A 7,102-nucleotide genomic window follows, 5' to 3' on the forward strand; every position below is an offset into this window, starting at 1 on the left:
TGAAGGAGATTCATGTTTGTACTTTGGTTATCTTATCAGGAGAGACTGGTCCCTGAAAACAGACATCTTGCTTGGTAAAATAACACTGCAGTGAAACAGAGAAAGACCTTCCACAAATTGGATTGACACGGTGGCTGCGGTAATGGGCTCAAACCACACTGAGTGTGGCACAGGACTGGGCAGCATTCTCTCCCGTTGTACATTGGGTCACTATGAGTTGGAGCGAACTGGGTGGCATCTAAGAACAACGGTTTATCTTCAAGTACAATAGTTGAGTTAAATGTATTTCTGTTTTGCAGAGAAAAGCAATTGTTTCAACATTTGTTTTGTTGTTGGGAGCCATCAAGCTGGCTCCTGTGGCCGGCAGCACACAACACTGCACGGCTCTGTGCCGTCCCTACCATTGTCCCTCAGCCCGAGCCTGTTGATGCCGCCTCTGTGTCCATCCATGTATCATGAGGGCCTTCCTCTTTTCCGCTGCCTTGCCACTTTACCCAACATGACGTCCTCCAGGGACAGCAGTGTTTATTAAATAATTCAGCATTTCCCCCAATGAAATGCTCTCAAAACTCAAGATCCTGTACATACTTGATTCTATTTGGGACTCATTTGATTTTATTGATCTCCCTATATATCCCCAAATCAATACTTTATAATTACACAGCTTTATTCTCGATACTTGGTAGGTAAATTCCCCATTGATCTTCACCAGAGGGGGATTGGCTACTGCTATGCATTTTATATATTCTATGAATTTTTAAATCAGTTTATGAAATACTACTAGGATTTTTATTGCAGTTTCATTCAATATATAGATTAATTTGGGGACAACTGACATTATTGAAACAGTGAGTAATGTGATATAATTTCCTATCTGTGACCATTATATAGTTTTTGATTTCCTTTAGATCTACTCTGGGCTGTTTTCAGTCGTTTTCTTTAGCAGATGTGTTAAATCTCTCTCTCGCTCTTTTTAAAATGAATTCTTTAAAGGTTAAAATCTCTGTTGCATTTCTTGAAAAATAATATCCTTGCTGACATCCAGTCTGTTCCTGCTCAGAGTGACCCTGTAGGACAGAGCAGACCTGCCCCAGTCGTTTTCTGAGACTGTAACTCTTTACAGGAGTAGAAAACCCTAGCTTTCTCCCCCAGATAAGTAATGTAGTATCTGCAAATATATCTTTTCCTTGAATTTTCATTGTAGTATTCCTTTTGCAATAACGCCATCATTTTTCTGTGCAGCTTTTTAAAAAAATCACTTCTAACTTTTTAGAAATCTCTGTTATAATTTCCTCGTTAACCCATGAAATCTTCAGTCATGTTTTTTAATTCCCAAATATGTGGTGGGCTTTTCACATTTTTATTGCATTATTTATTTCTTATTTAATAGCATTTTAGTCATAGAGTCACAGGGTTCAATCATGCGATTTTTGAAACCCATTGTACTGCTTTACAATATTTATTTGATACTAATTTATCCAGGAAAAGGTTACACATGAACAATTGCTACACAAATTGTTCAAAGAGGTTGATTACATTTTGAAGTTCACCAGCATTCACCATATTCCCATCAGGTTGCTACATTTCCTGTAGACTAGTTGCCCTGGCCCCAGAACTTTGCATTTTTGCTTTAGAGTAATTGTGTATGGCTCTGTCTCTTAAAGATTTTTTTTAAGGAGTATCTTGTTTATAGTTGATATTTTTAATTTTAATAGCCAATGTGCTAGTTAGCTAAAAGGTGACTTCAGATGATAGTTTGGTTTCAAGGATTACTGGATATCAGAAGACAATAGTCTTGGGGAAACCTTTAGTCTCAACCAGTCCAATAAGTCTGGACTTTTTTAAGAATATGAATTTTGTTTCATGTTTCATTGATTTGTTTTTTTTAATTCTATCAGGATCCTTCTATGTGGCCCTGATCAGAATGGTTGGTGATGGTAACTGGCACCATCTAGTTCTTCTGGTCTCAGGGTAGAGGAAGCTGTGGTTTGTGTGGCCTATAAACTAGTTTCCTCTCTGAAACTTGGATTCCTTTCTTTCTCTTTTACCCGGGATGAGTAGAGATTAGTAGCTGTATCTTAGATCACTACTCACAAGCATTTAAGACACCAGATACTACTCAGAAAACTAGGATGTAGGACATAAACTTTATTAATTATATCATGCCAATGATCCAGAGTTGTCCTGCAGACTATGGCCCCAAATTGTCAAACCAGCAAAGTACTAGGTTATGTCTAATAAGTATCCGTAACTGTATACTGCTCTGTGCTTTATTATATATGAGAATATATATGCATGCACAAACATGTAGCGTGTCAATTCTTTTAAGATTAGTTGAGAACCTCCATAAATGAAGAAGCCCTGGTAATATAACGAATTCGGCATTAAGCTGCTAACCACGAGGTCAGAGATTCAAACACATCAGCTGCTCCATTGGAATAAATATGAGGTTTTCTGTTCTAAGAAAAAAAAAGTATAAAAGGTCAGTCTATCTTGTAGGGATGCTATAAATCAGAATCAATTTGATGGGATTGGGTTTGGTTTTGGTATCAAAAAATGTCCCATGATTACTTGGAAGAAACATATATTCTGTCTTTAATGAGTTCAATGTTCTATATCTACTTCTTTGGCCAAATTGTAAATTTGATGTTTATATTTATTATACCTTTGTAGTCTTTTATCTTGATTTAAAATATTTTCAGAGATGCTTTTCCATCTTCCACTATGATTTTTATTGCTTATTTTTCTCTACATAACGCTGTCAGCTTTTGCTTTATGTATCTAAGGGTTTCTTTAAGTGCACACAATTTTCTCTTTTTGTGAAGTATACATAATTTGTCATCGTGAATTACCAATTTTCAGTTTTACCGTGTGTGTTAGGCTGGGCTCTCAAGAGAAGCAAAGTCAATGATGTTTGTAGTGTATGTGTATAGAAAGAGATTAGATCAAGAAAGGGTTCATACAGTTGTAGAAGTGAGCTAGGTCCAGTCCAGTTCGAGTCTGTGGGTCAGTTGTACACTGAAGGTGTCTCCTGACTCATGTACCTGCAGGAATTGGTGAACAGGAAGTAGTAAGATAAAGCAGGAAGACCACAGGCTGTGGGGTGCCAAGCTGAGTGAATCCAAGCTCTAGTCTGGGGATGGAATCTGAGAAAAGTAGGCATTATAACAGGAGGTGGTCAAATTAGACACAGGATCCAAATCTAGCAGTAGGGGACAGCTAGCTCCCACACACTGTCAATTTACTCTAAGCAGCCATACTTTTATGAAACGCCCATCAATCCTATCAAGACTGTGATGAGATTAAGGAGATCTATTCTCCCCACAACTGCTTGGCTGCTTCACAGAAGATCCCACCAAGAATGGACCACACTATATTAGATCATATCTTGGGAGAATTCTGGCCGACCCAATTGGACAAAAACCTAATTATCATACCCTGCTGGTGCAACAGTTAAGTCCCCAGATGCTAACGTAAAAGTCAGTAGTTTAATTTACCAGTCTTTAATTTAACAGTAGTTTAATTTACCAATCTTTAATTTATCAGTAGTTTAATTTTCCAAGAGAGAAACATATCTTGTGATCTACTGCCATGCAGAAAGTCTAGTGGGGCAGTTATACTATGAATCAGAATTAATGACACACATAGTATCAACAATGATCTTGTCAAATTATTAATAGCACTAATGTCAAAATTAATTTGTAATGAATATTATTAGCATTAATATTGATCCACCAGCTTTCTTTTTTTTTCTTTCTTTTTCAATGCCTTTAATACAGTATTACAATTTTATTTATCAAAGGCTAAAACCCCAGTATATACCTTTCTTTTCATCATGAGTGATATCTATTAATATTACATTTTCTTTCTTTTTTTTAATCAATTTATTGGGGCTCATAAAATTCATCACAATACATAGATCAATTGTGTAGAGCACATCTATACATTTGTTGCCCTCATCATTCCCAAAATTCGCTTGCCTCTTGGGTTCCTGGAATCAACTCATTTTCCTTTTCCCCCCCTCCCCCTCCCTTTCTCTGTCCCCTTCCTTTTGGTTACTGTTTGTCTGATGTATTATTTTATAGCCCTTCTTTTAAATATTGTTAAACAATTTCACACATACATTTCGAAACACTCAATGTACCTTTGTAACCATCATGCAAATAAAGGTGTAGAACATTATCAGCATCCCATTACTACGTTCCTCCTATCTGAAAGCCCTTATCAATTTATATCACTATAAATATTACTTAATTTCAATCTTTATAGAAGCTAAATTATGTAGTTTTATATCTGGCTCCTATAAGATTTGGGTCTGCTTTTATAAGATTCATGTACACTTATGTGTTACTGTAATCCATTTCTTTCATCACTGTGTAGTGTTTCATTGTATGATTACAACTTAAGTTTATTCACTGTTGATGTGTTGGCTCTAGCTTTCACTATTACAATTGGCACTGCTATGAATAATCTTATTAGTGTCTGAGTTAGTTCATTGTGCCAACCTGGCCAATAAACCCATGTGAGGTTAATTGAAGGGCGGAGAGATAAATGGCTCGGTGAGCCTTGCCTTTCTTGTCTCTTGCTTTGGACCAGGGTGCAGCTGCCTTAGCCAGTTCCTGCTTCACTTGGCAAGGCTCACTTCCTGCAAGACATCCCCAAGAAGAAGCCACATGGACCTACCCTGATGCAGCCCTGGGTGCTAGAGCAGCCGTGTGGAGACCCCTGCCAGCTCTGAGATGCTTCCATGTTCACTGATTCAGCTTTCCTCCTGCAGTCAGCATCATAGTGTGTGTTTTGTGAGATGGAAGAGGATTTTGTAGATTGGTGTTGGACATATGGGTTAATGTTGGACTTGTGGGCTTGGGCAGCACTGGGTTGAGATGTTTTCTTGATGTGCATTTACCCTTTATATAAAACTCTCTCTTATACATATGCGTTTCTGTGGATCTGTTTCTTTAAAGTACCCAGACTTAATACAGTGTCTTCCAGTACTTATGTGGTGCACATTTTTATTAAGTACACATTTAGGGATGAAGTTTTGTCACCAGTTAGGAACAATATATGTTCTGCACTGGTAGATAATGCCTAATAGTTTTCCAAAGTGTGACAGCTCCAACTAGTGCATATTGTTTAAAATTTAAATATTCTGATGGAAGGCATTTCATTGTGATTTTCCCTTTTTATGTTCCTATTAATGAAATTAGTCACTTTTAATATATTTTCCTATTGTTTTGTTTGCCTCTTTATTGATATGTAAAATTATAGTCTGAGTGAGAACTGAGTGAGTTCCCTTTTGGTTAATGTACAAAGGGGTACCCCCCCAAAAACTGGATTTTTTTTTCCGAAGCTATGTATTTAAATTTTTTAACAAAACAACCTTAACACTTTCAAAGTACTCTCCATTACACTTAATACATTAGTCAAATCTGCAATTCCATTCTTGAAAACATTTTTCAAGCTCATCTCTTTGGATGGCTGACAGCGCCTCCCTCATTTTTTTCTTCACTTCTTCTATGTCATCAAATCACTGTCCTTTCATGTCCCTCTTCATTCTCAGAGACAAAAGAGTCACATGGCATGAGGTCAGGTGAGTCAGGTATATGGGGTGAGAAGAGGCATGCTGGGGTTGTTTTTGCCAAAACTGGCTCACTGAGATGGCTGCATGAGGCATTGTCCTGGTGGCAAAACCAGTGCCCTGTTTACCACAAATCTGGCCTTTTTGTCACACGTTGTTACACAGTCTTTTCAGAACCTCTAAATCAGTGGTTCTCAACCTTCCTAATGCTGCGACCCTTTCATACAGTTCCTCATATTGTGGTGACCCCCCAGCCATAAAATTATTATAGTTGCTACTTCATAACTTTAATTTTGCTACTCTTATGAATCTGGTGACCCCTGTGAAAGGGTCGTTTAACCCCCAAAGGGCTCATGACTCACAGTGTGAGAACCACTGCTCTGAATAGAAAGCTTGATTAACAGTCTGGCCTGGTGGAATGAACTCCACTAAGAGTTGATGTTTTTGTCAGCTCAGGAAGTTGATGGACGTCCAGAACACGGTTTGTCATCAATTGACATTTCACCTTTTTGGAAACCACTCGTACACTTGCGTTTTTCCCATAGTGCTGTCCTTGTAACCTCTGTTCAACATCACATCAGTTTCTGCAGCATTTTCCCTGAGCAGGAAACAACATTTCACAGCTGCATGCTGTTCTCTTAAATCAGCATTACAAAAAATGAGGTTTGAGTGAAACTGCTTTTACGAAAAAATTTACTGTGACCAGAGAGAACTTTCCCAGGCAACTCAGAGCAAGTTACCCGAGGCTCACCTAGTGGGGAAAAAATGCATACTATGAAAGCTCCTCCCAGCAGAGGTTTTTTCCAGTTTTTTTTTTTTTTTTTTTTTTGGGGGGGGTACCCCTTGTATACTGCAAATACCTCCTATTTAAAAAAATATGTCCTATTCTGTTCTTGTCCTTCCACCCTCTTGCTCATGTCATTTGTTAAGAGGATTTCAGTGTGGTCCCTCTTTCTCTGTTGTAGTACTTTGTGGTTTTGTGTGTGCTCATCACTCTTTTGTGTGTGCTTGTCACGCTTTTCCTATGTAATATTATCACTCTTGTTGTATGTAATATGAACTTCATACTTTTTTTTCTGCTCAATAAATCTTGTCTACTACAAGGTCACAAATATATCCTCCTATGAGTTAATATTTTGAGGTATTCTATTAGTGCTGTAGGCTAGGCCTTAGATTACTAATTGTGACGAGACTGGCTGCTTCTGTAAGGATTAACCCTTTACAGGGTTTCTGACACACCAAAACCTAATACCATCAAGCCAATTCTCACCCTAGGAATCTGAGTGGCTTTGATGGCATTCAGTTTGCGGATATCTTTATTTTTGTTTTAACTTCTTCATTTTATTGTTGTTTTGTATTTTATAAATTTATATTTGCAAAATCTTTAAAATTAATACAATTATGATGCCCCTTTCTTTAAAAATCCATGTTTCATTCATCTGCATTTACTGGATTGCATGATATATTTAGAGTTATTTACTCTAGATTTTTTTTAACCCATGATTTTCTTTTTCTCTTTTATGG

This window comes from Echinops telfairi, unplaced genomic scaffold (assembly GCF_000313985.2).
Source record: "Echinops telfairi isolate 266 unplaced genomic scaffold, ASM31398v2 ScPeMD7_7420;HRSCAF=8458, whole genome shotgun sequence".
In the NCBI taxonomy this organism is placed as follows: Eukaryota; Metazoa; Chordata; class Mammalia; order Afrosoricida; family Tenrecidae; genus Echinops; species Echinops telfairi.